Source organism: Hylobates moloch, unplaced genomic scaffold (assembly GCF_009828535.3).
Source record: "Hylobates moloch isolate HMO894 unplaced genomic scaffold, HMol_V3 SCAFFOLD_14, whole genome shotgun sequence".
NCBI lineage: Eukaryota > Metazoa > Chordata > Mammalia > Primates > Hylobatidae > Hylobates > Hylobates moloch.
This window is the reverse complement of record NW_026652289.1, coordinates 83447615-83465456: the sequence shown is the minus strand read 5'-3', so window position 1 is coordinate 83465456 and position 17842 is coordinate 83447615. Positions and strand designations below refer to the sequence as shown.

General features: G+C 45.7%; 1 protein-coding gene across 1 annotated transcript in view; it reads right to left on the bottom strand.

Annotated features, from left to right (window-relative positions):
* Positions 1-15708, bottom strand: part of OTUD7A (OTU deubiquitinase 7A) — a 392070-nt gene extending 376362 nt beyond the window's left edge. Inside the window, exon 1 of the mRNA XM_032175334.2 lies at positions 15531-15708. The gene's annotated coding sequence lies outside the window, so the exon portion shown is untranslated. The remainder of the gene's footprint in view (positions 1-15530) is intronic.
* Between the last annotated feature and the right edge of the window lie 2134 nt (positions 15709-17842).

The following is a 17842-nucleotide window of genomic DNA, read 5'->3' as shown; positions in this document are numbered from 1 at the left end:
AAAATTAAAATAAATGGAATAGGGATGAAAACCACATTAGATGCAACTAAATAATAGAATAAAGGCAATCAACCCAAGAGATAAGCAAATGAAATGGAGAATAATATGAAATATCAACTTTATCAAAGAGATGACAAATGTAATTCAAAAGAAACAATGCGCATATAATTAACATTCTTGAATTGTTAACAGAAAAAAGGTCATAGATATAATACAAGAAAACTTCTGAAATAAACTGACATATCTCTGTCAATTACAAGGGTTTTACTGTGCTTAGTTTAAAAGAAAGTGATACAGCAATACCAGCATCCAGAAACATTCAAGTAAATTAACTGAATTAAAAGAATCATGTGAACATCTAGGCAAAAACAGGCTGACTTCAAATTTCTCCATAATAACTCTATGCTAAAAGACAGGAGAAATATCTCTATATAGTTTTAAGGAAATTATGCAACTCAAGACCTTTATAATCAGGCAAGAGTTATTTTCAAGCTTGCAAGAATTCTTCAAGTGTGAGTGTGCCATGAGCCATGTGAGAAGAGAACAAGAAACGAGGAAAACAGAGCCAGGGATTAAACAAACTATACAATGAACTCCAGACAACCGAAAAACAAATTAAAAAAAAAAAATCCTCAAGAATGTATCCATTGGAACTACTGATAAAAAGACTGATACTGTGTGATCCTGGAATCTATTTAAACAGAGCACTAAGAATAAGTAACTGTGAAAACAAATTACCTAAGAGATGACCAATGTTATGTGCCTTGACAATGTAAAAAGTTATAGGGTGGGTAACAAAATAGGGAAATGGGTGGGAGGAAAAGGAAGCACTGATATGCAAATTTAGTAACCTTTCAACCCGAGTGAGCGGATGCCAACCCTAAACACACAGTAGTTCGCAAATAGCAAATGCAACATTAATAAACAGCAACAACAGGCAAACAGGTATTTCATAGTTTTCCCCTAATTTTACAGGGATTGAATGGAGGCTATACCTGCTCCCCAAATCCGTCTCCTGTTCCTGGGCACTCAGCTAACCTACAGGACTATAAGTTGAGTGGCCGGGAGACATTACTTCCTGCACATCAGTCAGCTCTGCTATAGGAGCCATGCCTGGGAGGGGCTGCTACGTCAATGGTAACTCCAGGCTGGTCTACCTAAACCAAGAAAGGGAACTTTTAGAAACTTTTATGCTCTAAGAAATAAGACATGTAACTTAAATTCAGCAAGTCTTTAACCACTAAATAAAAATATAATTTAACTGAGTACTTTTTTAGTTAAAATAGCATGTATTGTAGACTAAAAATGTAATCATCTCCAATAAGTATTCTATGTATGTTCCTATGTGTTTAATAGTCTTAGATATCCACAGACCATTTCTAGAAAGATGCACAAGGAGCAATTGGGAAAGGTATGGGGATTGAGGGAAGAAAATGACTCCCATTTTACCATATGCTCTTGTTTTGTTTTGCTGAACTTATTCTTTTAACCTGTGCAAATATTAGATTTTTTTCATGAAAAATAAATAACTAAGCAAAGGAAAGAGTAAAAACTAGTATGACTTGATTTTTACAGAACAATGTATACCCACTGCCTTGCTGTATGCACAGAGAGGAGCAAAATGCTGAGAGTGTGAGGTTTGAAAAGCTCTGTATTAGTTTTATCTTTGTAGATGTCACTATTTTTTATGGAACATGTTTCACAAAGTTTCCCCCAAATAGATGGTTACACTCAAAACGCCACGAGCAAAATGGAGCTCACTCAGGACGAGCTTCTTCTCAAGCCTTCCTTGCCACACATGTTAATTAAACTCGTCTACAATCTATGTAAAAATTAAAGCGATGACGCACAGCGGACAAAGGTTTGAACAATCCTTTGGTATGCTCCCTAAAAAGGAAAGAACACAAGGAAATTCTGACATTTGCCCAACGGGTCCAGATTGTCATTTCTGGCTCTGAGCTCTTTCGCAGCCAGGAGCATCACAGAAGTCGGTGGAGAAGGGGCTTGCTGGACAGAGCGCTGTCACTGGTACAGCCCCTGACCACTGAGCCCCTCTCTTTTTCCAGGTGACCTTTCTCTAATAGTTGGCGGCCGGAAAACGCCAACCATCCCTCTGTTGTCCTGACAACAATAATCCTATAAGAACAATCCTGAAAGGTACCTAGTCTTACCCTCATTCCACAACATGGAAATAGAGGCTCAAAGAAGTGAGACGCTTCCTTGAGACCCCTCAGCTCCCAGGCAATGGATAGAACAGATTTTAGACCCAGCTCCTGGCCCAAACTTGCCCCAGCCCTGAAGAAAAAATAAATGCACGTGGACAGTTTGTGCTCTGTCCTGTAGGAAGAGGGGCTAGGAAAATAGCCAACCAGAGCCCACGGTAGCACCTAGGGCCTGCTGTCACCTGTAAGGCAGATGTCACATACAGAGACACTGGAGCTGGTAGCTGAACTGCCTTAGCCAGGAGCCGGGCCTCCCAGCAGGAGGCAGCACAAATGGAAAGCAAACCCAGTGTGGGGGCCGGGGCTGAGAGTATCTCACTCTCACCCAGGCCTGGCCTGGGCACTCGCAGTCCCCTCTGCTGGCACTTGGGTTCCCACGCCCTCCCCCTTACACACACTCGGGAAAGGAAATCACATAGGGATGGCAAGCTGTCCTGGGAGAAGCCTGGGACCCAGGGGGAGTGTACAGATAGAGTAAATGCAAGCCACAGGGCAGTCAGCATGGCCTGAGCTGGGCCCCTCGGTGTTAGGAAAATTGTGACATAAACAGCACATGCTCTGGGGCGGACGACGTGTGACTCCAGACTGCCCCCAACGTCCTTTAACACTCAGCTTTCCCTTGCTCTGCTGTCCTGGGCATCTCCTGGACCATGAAGGGTATTACCACTTGATTGCTCACTTTTTCTTAGCAATGTCTACTTTGGACTTTCAATTCTGAAAAAGGGCTTTTCTGCTGAGACTGCAGCACTGAACCACAAGCCCTCTCTATTATAATGTGTGCAGTAGTTCAGTTCCTTCTTGGGCAACTTTTGCAACAGAAAGAACATTGAAAGGGAAAAAGAAAATCAGCAAGGGAAGGTTAATTTCTTAAAATAAAAAATTCCCAGTAGTACTTTATGCAGAAAGCATGGTTTCCCACTCAACACCTTGGGGACAAATGCATGTATATCACTGTGTCGTGGCACTGTTGTCTTCCCAGAAAGGGCAGAACTTATTCTCCTGCCAAGATAAAATAACAAGGGGGCAGGTGATAAGGAGTATTGTTCAGGGGCAGAAAGGTGAAGTCAAAAGGCCCCAGCAGCCCGCTGAGGACCTCTTGGAGCAGGGAGAGAGCCCATAAGACAGGTGTGGCAGGTAGCCAGAGGGCAAGGGTGGCAAGCAGACTGAGGCGGACCATAGCCACTGACCAGAGTAGTCATAGTCAAGATGTTCAGGGAGGCCTGAATGCCTTAGCCCCGAGGTCCAATGCCTCTTGCTGCGCAGCGTGGCTAGCATGGAAGGCTTCGTTCAAAGACCCCTCTACAAAGGGGAAATCTCAGACAGAAAATTGGGACCAGAGGAAGAGGCAGCAGCTCAGCCATGTGCATCTGCCAAATGCCCAAGTGCAGAGGGATGGGACCCCAACCTTGCAGGACAGGGCAGCAGGAATAGTTAAGGGCACAAAGACTTGTCCAAGGAAAACACTATTAAGGAGGGAAAGCAGGTATTTGCTCTCACGGATGTACAATGCTATACAGATGCTGCTGCCACAGAAGACAGCAAGCCTAGAGACGCAGGAGAATGTGGCAAACATAACAAGAACAACAGCCAGGATCCCCGTCTTGGCTCACATCCCCATCCCACTGCACACCACCAACCCGGCCAGCCCCACCATTCACTGGGCTAGCCGCTGAGTTAGTCTCAGGCAGAGTAAGCCTCACAGTCTTCGTTTTAGCCTCCCACAGACGTCACTAAAATGTCAGGGAGGCAGTGGTGGAGTCCACCAGACCAACTATCACCAGGTGAGGGGCAGTCACATGGGGCCTGAAGACAGGGCAACCCAAGTGTGCCGGTCACTCTCACCACTGCGGAAAACCACAGACTGCCATCCTCAGTCTACTCATCTGTAGAATGGGAACAACTTCCCTCCTGACAACAGAGTTATTGGGAAGATCAAATTAGATAATCTACACAAAAGTATTTTGCAAACTGCAAAGCACTATAAAACTGCAAAGACATGATGATATGCTGTATGCAAGTTAACAAACCTGGCAAACAGTTTGATTTCCTTCTGCATGGCTGTACATCTTACCATTGTTTGTTTTAATAACAAAACTGTATTTTTTTGTTGTTATTTTATTTTTCAACTTGACAAAACTATGTTTTTGTTGTTTATATTTTGGTGTACAATACATCATGTTGTACATGGAAGGGCTAAATAGAGCTAATTAATGTATGCATTACCTCACATGCTTATTACTTTTTATGGTAAAAACACTTCAACTCTTAGCAAATGTCAAGTCTATAATACATTGTTATTAATTTAGCCACCACATTATACAACAGATCTCGTGAACATAAACATTTGTAAGCCAGCTATATATTCAGTTAAGTGATATAAAATTATCATTTCATCAAATAGTAAACGTTCTACCAGTTCATTGTACAGATGTCTTTCAATTTTCTGCTTTAAGGAGACCGACTTTCTTTGCCCCTTGTGGGATAATATATAAGAAGAGAAGAGGAACTCATGGTCCTCCCTGTTTCTCCTGGAACTGTCTCCCTGCATTTCTAAAGTTACAAGAACTTCCTTGAAGCTAGTGGTTCTCAAACCCAGATTCAATAGGGGCTTTTATAAAAGTCCCAATGGGTTCCAAGGCTGTGGCTTGGTTGCTGATATCAGAACCTCTAGAGGAAGCGCCCAGACATTAAGATTAAAGTACCCATATCGTTTCAATAGGAAGTGGAGGACCTCTGGCCTGGGCCCTTCAGAGAGCCAGGACAGCCGCAACTCTGAGCACGTACCCAGCAGTGACACAGGCCTGGCAGTGGTATCTTCCTTTCTGGGGAGATATTAAGAGATTTTGAGGTTTAGGATTTGCCACCATTTTTTAATACAGGAAGGTAATGTAATCAATCATCTTAATCGATCACGTCTTTTCTTCCATTATGAATTTTCTTTTTTCCTTAAAGATTGTTTCAAATATGACATATTCATGTGACCTTCCATTTTCTCTTTTCTATCACTAACATTTTCAAGGTAGTACAACTAATTTATTTCATTCTTAAAAATCTATGGAATGGAAAATCTGAAACTATAATTCTTCTTTGAACTCACACTCTGCTGTATGACAAGCAAGTCCCATTACAACTAATCAGTAAATTATCTGGTTTTTGTTTATCTGCAACCCAAGTAAACACAATTTTGCATGCCACTGAACTGCAAGCTTAAGTATGAAATGTTTCAAATTTTATATAAGCAACTTTCTCAACTGCAATGCTTCTGAACTCATGGGAGCTAAGTAATTCGAGAAAGAATAATTAAATTTCTAATTTTAATTCCCATAGGGCTATTAAATGCATTTAACAAACATGAATGGAGAGACTGTTCTGAACAAGGTGCCTCAGAGATGTAATAAGAAATAATGCACGAGCTTCTCCTCAAGGGCTTAAGAGTCAAAGGGAGGAACGATGTCCACACAACTCATTTCTAATTATAAATACTTGTTCAAATGCTCAGTATTCTCCTCAACCCCAGAAGTGGAGATATATATATATATATATTTTTTTTTTTTTTTTTTTTGCAGGGGGACAGAGTCTCGCTCTGTCACCCAGGCTGAAAGTGCAGTGGTGCAACCTCGGCTCATTGCAAGCTCCACCTCCTGGGTTCACACCATTCTCTTGCCTCAGCCTCCCAAGTAGCTGGGACTACAGGCCCCCACCACCACACCCAGCGAAATTTTTAGTAGAGACAGGGTTTCACTGTGTTAGGCAGGATGGGCTCGATCTCCTGACCTCGTGATCTGCCTGCCTCAGCCCACCAAACTGCTGGGATTACAGGCATGAGCCACTGCACCCGGCCAGAGATAAATATTTTTAAAAGACACCTAATTTTTCCTATCTGTTCTCTCACAGCATTGAGCAGGGCTTCCCTTCCCCTTGATCAGTCAGCACTTTGGGAGAACTAGGGAATTAATTTTGCACAGAATCATGGAGTTGAAAGGGGTATCAGAGTAGGCAGCTATGGTTCTTCATTTCACATGTTCAGTTAAGACCTAGAGAATATCCCCAGAGTGGGGACCCAAGCCAGAAGGAGGCGTCCTCTAGGCTGGGGGCACTCTCTTTCTCCAGCCTGGACCAGGTTCTCTAGTCACTAGTCAACGGGCATGGAAAGAGTCTAATGTGAATGCAACCACACACCGATCTTCTAATAAACCATACATGCTAAGCAGTGGGCTGGCTCACCTGTATCCTCTCCTCTTCTAGAGCCCCTGAAGCACCTTTTCTGATGATGCATTTCTGAACATACTGCTTGCCAGATTGTAAATGGGATAAGTCAGCTTTGGTAGAAGAAACCTTGTCTACCTCTTCCAGAACAGGCAGAGGACCCTGGAGGGATGTCCCAACTGGCTGCATGTGCTGTGTCTGAGAACCCAGAGTCAATGGGCACTTACAACCACGTGGACCCAAGAGCTGAGTTCACATTCAATACCTCGACAAGGTAAACAGAATAATCAAGAGATTTGGGGATGAACTGCAACCCACCCTTGCAATTCTAGGACATATTTCCAAGGGATTAAGTACAACCTTTCAATGTGCCTACCCAATAGCTGCAGACCCTCAATGCCAAGTTAAACAGACAATCAGAGAGTTTTCACTCAATCTAATAATCTAACGCTGTACTTGCAAAGGACCCACATCCTTCCTTGGGGGCCCATGTCATCGCACAGATGGCACAGACACCCGTGTCCTTCACCATGGCAGTCAACATCAATGGCAAGAGATGGCCAGTGGTCTCAGAACCAAGGACATGCTCTGGGAGCAGCTCTAGGCTCTGCAAGGGAATATACTTAGGGTGGGGGTGACAGTGCAGACCCTAGCCTGGCATCATGCCTCCCCCAGGGGAAAATGCCAAGACCACCTTCTCTGGCAGTACCTCAGGTCACAGTCACTGCCCACTCTCCTCCCTGAAATCTACTCCGAGGACTCTACCTTTGGAATGCTATTCTTTTCTTCTCTCCCACCCCCTAGTTTTTCATGTAAAGGACTAATCTTTCATCATCCCCAAGGATAAGGAAGTACGTTCTGTAATGATCCTGCCCAATGAGCCCTTGTGTGCCTGTTATTCTCATGCAAAGCAGCACCTGAGATACAGGGGACATAACTGGCTTCCCAGGAGCTCAGTATCTACTCTGAGTGAGAGGAACTTCACTTAGCATTGCTTAACAGAGCTGGCTTGTATTAGTTCATTTTCACACCACTGATAAAGACATACCCGAAACTGGGAACAAAAGGAGGTTTAATTGGACTTACAGTTCCACATGGCTGGGGAGGCCTCACAATCATGGCAGGAGGTGAAAGGCACTTCTTACATGGTGGTGGCAAGAGAAAAATAAGGAAAAAGCAAAAGCGGAAACCCCTGATAAACCCATCAGATCTCATGAGACTTACTCATTACCACAAGAATAGCACAAGAAAGACCAGCCCCCATGATTCAATTACCTCCCCCTGGGTCCCTCCCACAACATGTGGGAATTCTGGGAGACACAATTCAAGTTGAGATTTGGGTGAGGACACAGCCAAACCATATCATTACGCCCCTGGCCCCTCCAAATTTCATGTCTTCACATTTCAAAACCAATTGTGCCTTCCCAACAGTCCCTGAAAGTCTTAACTCATTTCAGAATTAACTTAAAAGTCCACAGTCCAAAGTCTCATCTGAGACAAGGCAATTCCCTTCTTCCTATGAGCCTGTAAAATCAAAAGCGAGCTACTTACTTTCTAGACCCAATGGGGGTACAGATATTGGGTAATACAGCCACTCCAAATGGGAGAAATTGGCCAAAACAAAGGGGTTACAAGGCCCAGGCAAGTCCAAAATCCAGCAGGGGAGTCAAATCTTAAAGCTCCAAAATGATCTCCTTTGACTCCATGTCTCACATCCAGGTCACGCTGATGCTAGAGATGGATGCCCATGGTCTTGGGCAGCTCCACCCCTGTGGCTTTGCAGGGTACAACCTCCCTCCTGGCTGCTTTCAGGGGCTGGTATTGAGTGTCTATGGCTTTTCCAGGTGCACAGTGCAAACTGTTGGTGGATCTCCATTCTGTGGTCTGGAAGATGGTGGCCCTCTTCTCATAGCTCCACTAGGCAGTGCCCCAGTAAGGACTCTGTGTGGGGGCTCTGATCCCACATTTCCCTTCTGCACTGCCATAACAGAGGTTCTCCATGAGGGCCCCGCCCTTGCAGCAAACTTTCACCTGGGCATCCAGGTATTTCCATACATCTTCTGAAATCTAGGTGGAGGTTCCCAAACCTTAATTCTTGACTTCTGTGTACCCACAGGCTCAACAGCACCTGGAAGCTGCTAAGGTTTGAGGCTTCCACCCTCTGAAGCCACAGCCTGAGCTCTACGTAGGCCCCTGTTGGCCACGGGTGGAGTGGCTCAGACACAGGGCACCAAGTCTCTAGGCTGCACACAGCTCGGGGACCCTGGGCCCAGTCCATGAAACCACTTTTTCCTCCTGGGCCTCCAGACCTGTTCTCCAGAGGGGCTGCCATGAAGGTCTCTGATGTGGCCTGGAGACATTTTCCCCATGGTCTTGGTGTTTAACGTTAGGATCCTTGCTACTTACGCACATTTCTGAAGCTGGCTTGAATTTCTCCTCAAAAAATGGGGTTTTCTTTTCTACTGCATTGTCAGGCTGCAAATTTCTGAACTTTTATGCTCTCTTTCCCTTTTAAAATGGAATGCTTTTAACAGCACCTAAGTCATCTTTTGAATGTTTTGCTGCTTAGACGTTTCCTCTGCCAGATACCCTAAATTATCTCTCTCAAGTTCAAAGTTCCACAAATCTCTAGGGCAGAGGCAAAATGCCACCAGTCTCTTTGCTAAAACATAACAAGAGTCACCTTTGCTCCCGTTCCCAACAAGTTCCTCATCTCCATCTGAGACCACCTTGGCCTGGACCTTATTGTCCATATTGCTATTAGCATTTTTGTCAAAGCCATTCAACAAGTCTCTAGGAGATTCCAAACTTTCCCACATTTTCCTGTCTTATTCTGAGCCCTCCAAACCGTTCCAACCTCTGCCTGTTAACCCAGTTCCAAAGTCACTTCCACATTTTCAGCAACGCCCCACTCTACTGGTACCAATTTACTGTATTAGTTTGTTTTCACCCTGCTGATAAAGACATACCCGAAACTGGGAACGAAAAGAGGTTTAATTGGACTTACAGTTCCACACGGCTGAGGAGACCCCAGAATTATGGCAGGGAGCGAAAGGCACTTCTTGCATGGTGGCGGCAAGAGAAAAATGAAGAGGAAGCAAAAGCAGAAACCCCTGATAAATGCATCAGATCTTGTGAGGCTTATTCACTATCATGAGAATAGCATGAGAAAGATCAGCCCCATGATTCAATTACCTCCCTCTGGGTCCCTCCCACAACACATGGGAATTCTGGGAGATACAATTCAAGTTGAGATTTGGGTGGGGATACAGCCAAACTATATCATGGCTAATGACTTTTAACTCCAAGAATCCCCAAGCCATAGAAGCCCCTCCATTCTTTTTACCCACACCTCCTCTTCCTACACACACACACACACACACACACACACACACATCAAAGCAAGTTCATCTAAGCAACGCCTTGGTTACAAGTGCAAACTATAACTACATCAACTGTCAAAGGATAGAAACTGGGCTAATGGTGAGACAAATACTGTCTCCAGTTTCTTTTACTGAACAACTTATCAATCTAGAACTTAAGAACCCATGGCATACACTCACTCATCTGCTCTACCCTAAAGCCTACAGGATGGCCCAAGAGATATTCTGCCCTTGCGACCCCCCCGGGGCTGTGCCCAAGGTCACACAACTGGTCATCAAGTCCAAGTGAGCTGGAAGCATGTATCATTTATTTTTACTGTTCAGTGATGATCTTTCAAGAGATGGTATATTTTTTAAAAGACAGTCGAAACAAATACTCCAATTCATACATTTTACAAAGAAAAAGTTAACTATGTACCTCTTGGATGTCAAACAATTTTTGTAAAAGGCATGAAAAATTATACATGCAAATGTGTTGCCCACACTACAATAACACACGTTGTCTTGAAACCTCAAATCATCATTAGAGGAATTGTGAGGAAATGGGCTGCAACCATGGTATGGTTTTTAGACCCCCAAGATAAAAGGGTATTGCATGGACTTCAGGGATGATGTAAGGTGATCTGGGGGAGGAGGACGTGCTGAGTCCAGGACACTGTGCATTGTGTGGTCTCTTCTGCAACGAAGACATGACAGGCTAACATGCTAACCCTGAGCTTACTGTAAAAACTCGGAGAACTTAATTCATAGAAAGTTCCTAAAATGTGGGCACAGAAATTATTTGGGTAAATTATTTGAAGATGGGTGTGTTAGCCCTGGGGGCATGAAAACTGGGGTCTTCTAAGAGGTAGCAAGGTTCAACCTGCCTGCACCACAGACAGATGTCTGCTCTCACTCCAGGCAGCCACCTCCTCTTGAGTGAGCTCCTAAACCTTTGTCTCAGTAACTGAGAAACTTAATCTAATCTCACAGAGGGATGGGTGTATGGTCTGTTCACACCAACCCCCAGCACCATGTGAAACTTAACAGTAATCTAATAAAACAAATGAAACGCTGAACAGACAAGGAAATGAATTTCAAAGGTCTAATTTTATATTTCATAAAAGTCAATACTGCATCTTACTCATGTATATTCATTCAAACATCAAATTTCCATTATATTTATAAGGAAAATGAGATTAAGAATAAAATATGCTCGAATAGAAAATATTTCCTTGGAAGGAGAAACTCAAAATCCTTCAATCCTACAAAATGAGTTTACTTTAGACTTATCTACTTAACTAAGAGAGATGTATTTAAAACTTGTATTAGCATTAATGTGTATTTGACTTCCCAGAACGTGAGATGCTGTGGAGCAGAAATTGGTAATAGCAAGGACTGGGGTTTTGTGGAATCATGCAATTTTACCGAACAAGGCTTTAGATGCATGGGAGACTAACTCTTTCCCTTTGCCGCGAGGAACCTAGAGCATGACAGGCCAGGCCTTGGCCAGCTGTAGCTGCTGCATGGCCCACTCCCTCCCAATCCTAGTCTATACACCCCCACTTCCCGGTCCAGAAATGCTGTGTGCAAACCAGCCAGCTAAACACGCCTCCACAACACAGGCAAGCAATAAGGCGGCGTCCGGCCCTTCTCTCCATTTCAGCTTTTTAAAGACTTATTTTTAACCCACTTCTCTCGTCTGTTACTATGAATGATGAAGAACGCCATTCCAAAAGTGTGACGAAGGCGGTTCCCCACTTGTGGCATCTTGTTAAGGCCATCTTATTCTTGGTCTCACACACAAACTTTTTGGGAGACATGGCAGTCTACCAATGGGCAAATAAAATTCTTTTTCCAAGGTTCAAGGGTAAAATATTTTCACATTAAATACGTTACAAAAAATAACCAGCATATCTTATTCCCATTTTGTCCTCAAGGATGAACAGCTTCTAAAGGGATTTGGCATCACCTATTTTACATCTAGTGGCACTTCCCCTTTAACCATTTACAGTGTTCAATCAAGGTGAAGAGCCTGATTCACTAAACCTGAAAAACATGTTATTCCCACTTGCCCCCTTGAAATCAGTAGTTCAGTTTTCCACGCAATTTAAGTGGAATGAGAAGCATAAAAAAATGCCCAGTCATAGTACTGGGCTAGTTCTCTAGTAGGGCATCTGTGAAACTTCTTTCCTTTTAAAGTGTGATGTTCCCTTTTGCACAGGGCCTCCATGAGGAACCTCAGTAGGAGAGAGCAGTTTTTGGTCTTCAGCAACACACCCAGATGCTGCAATGACCATCTAAGCATGGGAAACACCTATCCCAACTCACCAAGATGGCCCTGGAGCACAAGCTGGCCTCTCTGAGCTCAGACCCTGCAAGGAAAAGCCTCCCAGGGAACATGTGGTTGAATAACCTGGCACACACTTAAAATCAAATAAAGCACATTTTAAGTGAAAAAGCACAGTTGCCTTTTTTGTTGTTGTTTTCATTTTCTAGGGAAAAATAAAAGCACAGTAATGAAACGTTTTTCATCAGAGAAATTTTGAGGCCAAGAGCCCTTCCCATCTCTTTTAGACACGTCATGGAAATAAATGTGGCACCATCAGGAGGTCAGAGGCCATGACTTGCACACAGCTTGCTCAGAGCAAAGTGCCCCTTCCCTCCTCCACCAGGCTTGGGGGCCACAGGAGTTACTTCCTAAGTGGACACCTGCCACCTATAATCCAGTGCAAGGGGTCAAATAGGCCCCTCTGGGAAGTACCACCACACAGGGTCCCAGGGCCTAAGTCAATCGGGAGTCAAAGCCAGGAGCAAACATCAAGGATGTGCAGGAGAGGATTTCCACGGGGTTGCCCCGGCGGGCACATTCACGCCCTGACCAGGACACCGGCCAGTAGTTCACTGAAGTCAACTTTCTCCTCTCCAAACTAACATTCTCACTTCCGCAGTCTGAGAAGGCACTCAATCCTGAGACTCAAAGTGTGCTAAGAGCCACCTTCTAAAGACATGGAGCCACTGAAGCAATCTCTGCTAGGGAGGCCTGCATTCCAGACTCCACAACCTCTGGTCATTCAAGTATTGCCCCCAACCCTCCTTAAGTTTCCATCTCTTGGAAGACAGGCATGCGGGAGCGGAGGGGGAGGGGCGGGGGGAATCGGGGACGGAGCACACCGGCGCACACATATGAACCCGCCTCAACTTGACGATCCACTCCCAAGGTGGCTCTGACACAGGCCCGCCAAGCCGCGTTTAGCACGCCCCCTGCTGGCCCACAAGAGCTGATTCAACCTTTCTTCTGTGGGCCTAAGGCATGAATAAATGACCTTAAGATCCCAGAGGGAACAGAAAGAAAATCAGGGCAATTTTGACTTCTTAGAAACGGAAAATGTGACAGTGATCTCTTTTGGGAGATCACTGATAACTCCCAAATTTAAGCACTCTAAACATACAAGGCGGATGAAGAGGCTTTAAAGTGGTTGTTTTAAAATGTTTTAGGGAAATGTGACCCATACCTAAAGATTTAGTGGAAACACTTGCATTTGAAGTTTTACAAGCACTACAGTGAGTTAAACCATAAACGTGGTGAATATTTTCACGAGTCTACAGGTGAAAAAAAAAAGACGGATATGGGGCCAGACTGATTTCACAGACTCCATTTTCAAAGAGTTTGGAATCCAGACCCTTAAAAACCAATCTTTATACTATTGAGGACATGTTGTAAAGAAGAATCTCTGCCACAACTCAAGAGTTGAGTTCTAAAGCAACTACACACAGCGGGAGCAGTGTCATCCAAAAGCAGCTCATTTGGAGCCAGTTTCTCATCTCACTTAGGCACACCATTGGGAATAAATGCGGCACCATCAGGAGGTCAGAGGCCAAGAATTACACACACTTGCTCAGAGAAAGGTGTTCCCTCTCCTTCTCCACCAAGCTTGGGGGCCTCAGGAGTTACTTTCTAAGGGAAAACCCCTGCCACCTATGATCCAGGCCCAGGTGAGACCCGCACGTGGCAATACTTCGTAAAGCGGTGATTTCCACCCATTATCAGCCTGAACACTACAGGCCTAAGTAACCACTGTTTTCCCATTCTTTTCACACCAATACAGGGTTCAAAAGATTGAAGTTCCTAACCAGGTTCCAACTTTTGAGTGGCATATGGTATTAAATTCCTTACAGACCCAATACAATCACACTAATAATTTAAGTCATGCTTATTTTAACCAATTAGGAGGTGTCATTAATTATTAAATACAAAAATGTCAATACTTTTGTCCCTTATTGGATATCCTTTCGATATGATAGGCTTAAGTAGATACTCAGATTGTCTTGAGAACTTGCTTAGTTTTGTTCCCATAAGAATTGGTGCTAATGGCACACGCACAATAAAATAATGGAGTGTTGATCCCATTTAGCAGGGAATGTTTACCCAGAACTGAATGTGCCGTGCAGATCTACCTCTGTTCTCCTGAACCCTCTTTGGGTCTTGAAGAGGCCTTTGAAGCTGGTGGGACACACAGCTGCTGGGAGGACCCTAGTGAACCTGCCTCCCCGCCTTCGCCCATGGCAGGCTTCTCCCGGGCACACCCTGGAGGAGGAGAATGGTGAAGAAGGACACCTGCAGATTTTCCTGAAGCAATTAAGACCTGTAAAGATTTAGGCCCCGCTGTCAACCTTTTCCTGGAAACATTATCTGCCCCATAATATTTTTAAAAACTGTTCCTCTTACAGCCCACTTCCATTTACAAAGCTATCACCCGGCGGTAACCATGTGCATGTCATACATGACTTTCCCCTGGATCCTTGTGCTGTGGATGAAGCATTTCCCTGATCGGGGTCTCACAAGTTTCCCTTCAGCTACTCTTAAATCTATACATTCTCAAGCCAACAGACAGAAATAAAAGTCATTTGCACTTGTGTGAGGTAGCTGAGTTTACAGAGCAGAGGCAAATCCATTTTATTACAGAGATTCTCAAAGGGCTGCAATAGCTTCACCGGGAGGGAGGAGGGTACACTTGAGCGGTTGTGTCCAATGAAGGAAAGTTTTAGTTAATGATGACATCACTGACATCTCCCAAATTTAAAGGAGCACTTAAAGCACCGCAGATGCAATTTTTTCCCCTCCAGTGAGGAGATACTAGGGAAGGCCTCTGGGTTCACAGCCAAATTGCATTAATGGTTTGCCTGCTGTCCAGCGAGACCCAGCAGAGCGAGCGGGACGGTGGTGCGCGGGGCCGCGGAGACCCACGCAGCCACAGCTCCGGTGCCCGGCAAGCGGCCTCGCTCGCGGCTCGGCGCCGGGCCCTGCCCGGCCGTCTGCCAGAGCCGCGGGACCCCCGACGCGCGCGCACGGACCGAGGGGCCGGTAGCCCCACGCCTGGCATCACGTTCCAGTGCGGACAGCCAAAGGGCTGAGCGGAGGCAGCAGCCCCGACCCAGCGGGAGCGCCGCGCCCTGCCCGAGAGAGGCGCGCCACGCCGGGCCGGAGCCGGTGGCCCCCGAGCCCGCGGGGTCCGGAGCGGAGCCCGCAATGCAGACGCGCCGGCAAGCCCAGCCGGGGTCCGCGCCCCCCGCGTCCCCGCGCCCTGGCCCCGCGCTTGCCCGGCCTCAACGCCCACCTGCCTCGCCACGGAGCTCGGGAAGGAGCCGGTGCCGGCCCCGCGCCCCGACAGCGCACCTGCCTGGTCCGCGGGCCCGGCCCCGCCGCCCGCCGGCAGCACCGCGGCCAGCGCCGTCTTACCTGCCGCGCCGCGCCGCTCCGCTCCGCCAGCCCGCAGCGCCGCAGTCGCCGCTACCCGACTTCCATTTTCTCTCGCTTTAAAGGAAAACCAGATCAGCTGTTTTGCTCCCGCTCGGGCTCCGCGGCCCCCTCCCCAGCTGCCGCTCGCGGTCCCGGTGGCCTCTCCTCCCCCGCCTCCTCCCGCGCTCCGCTCCGCCCCTCCCGCCCCTCCGCTCCGCCCGCGGCCGCGCGCAGCGCCCGCCTCCCGGCTCCGCCTGCTGCCTCCCGGCGCGCGCCCTTCTCTGGCGTCACCGGTCGCGTTCGCGCCCCGCCCCCGCCCCGCGCGAACGTGCGCGCGCCGCGCCCTGTGCCCCGCCCCCGCACCGCCGGGGCCGGGCACGGAGAGCGCGTGCTCGCGGCCGCGAGCTGAGGTAGGGGGGACGCACAGCGCCCTCGCGCCCGCGCGCCCGCTCCGGCTCTCCCACGCTTGCCCCTCAGGGTGCCCCCTTCTGCGCTGTCTGCCTGGACTGCAGGAAACGTTGCTTAAACAGCCTGCCTTTTCCTGCTGCCTGACTCGCGCCATCTGCGGCCACCTATCTCGTTTCTTCCCCCTGGCTGGCGCACCCTTCCTTCCTAAACATCCCAAACTTTCTCCCACCCAGGCTGTCCAGGCTGCAGTTTCTACGCCCTGCGCTGGGGCCTGTGCATTACACCTAATCCAAAGCTGGTCCTTTTACCTCCCAAAGAGGTTCTGTGACCTTTTCCCATGTTTTGCCTTCCTCTAAAGACTTTTTCACGCCACCCCTTCAGATGGTTCCCCTCCCTGATGGCAAGACCTGCTCGCTGCTCTGGGCCCTTCTCACGTCACCCTGTAGATGTAGCCACGCTTCCTTATCCCAAACAGGACGTTACATTGCAGATGACCCATACCATCCTGGTGTACTTCTAAACAATCATTATTTTACTTTTAGTTTAGGACTTTTTGCTTGACTTTAAACATTGTATGTGTTTAATAGTGTTTAATAATTTGACTTTTAAAATTAATATTCAGTAAAATTGGTTATTTGATATATAATCCTGTGATCTTGAACCCTTGTTTGGATTCATGTAATCACTAGCGCAATAAAGAGCTCCCTAGTTCTGCCCTTTTATAACAACGCCCCTCCCATCCCTAACTTTTGGTAACCACTGATAGGTTCTCCATTGCTACGGTTTTGTCTTTGTGTGTCGTATACTTGGAATTACGCAATATGTAACATTTTGAAATTGACTTTATTCCCTCATCATTATACCTTGGAGATTCATCCATGTTATTGTGTATAGTAATAGTCCTTTTTATTGTTGAAGGGAGTCTCATTATTTGTACCACATTTTGTTTAGTCACCCACTGGAGAATATTTGGGTGGTTTCCAGTTTTTGGCGACTGTGAATAAACATTCTATAAACATTTGCATGCAGCGTTTTGTATGGACAAAAGTTTTTAAATTAGTTGGCTAAATATCTAGGAGTGCAATTGCTAGATCTTATGGTAAATTTGTTTAACTTTATAAGAAGCAAACAGTTTTCTAGAGTGGCTATAGCATGTTTATAACTATCAGCAAATATGAATCCCTTTCCTTCATCCTCGCCAGCACTTGATATTAGCTATCTCTATCTGTCCATCCATCCATCCATCCATCCATCCATCCATCCATCTGTCTATCATCTACAATTTTAGGCATTCTAGTAGGCATATAGTGCTATATCATTGTTAATTTTCAATTTTCTAATGAAAAATTATGTGGAGCAACTTTTCATATGCATCTGTATATCTTCTTTGGTGAGATGTTTGTTCACATCTTTTGCCCATTAAAAAAATAGGTTGTTTTCTTATGGTTGAGTTTTAAGAGTTCTTTGTGTATTTTGGATAGAAGTACTTTATCTGATACGTGTTTTGCAAGTATTTTCTGCCAGTGGAAGCTTGTCTTTTCATTCTCTTAACAGTCCTGTCCTGAATTTAGGGGAAGTATCCAGTTTCTTACCACTAAATATGATGTTAGCAGTAGGATTTTTTTAGTTCTTCTTTATCAAGATTAAGCAGTTCTCTCTATTCCTTGTTTGCAGAGTTTTTTTATCATGAATGGATGTTGGATTTTGCCAAATTCTTTTTCTGCATCTATTGATATGGTCATGTGATTTTATTTTCTTTAGCTTCTTGATATGATGGGTTACACTGCTTGATTTTCAATTGATTTTCAAAGAACCAGTCTTGCATACTTGGATCAAATTCTACTTGGGCATGCTATATAATTGTTTTCATACACCATTGTATTCAATATGCTAATATTTTGTTG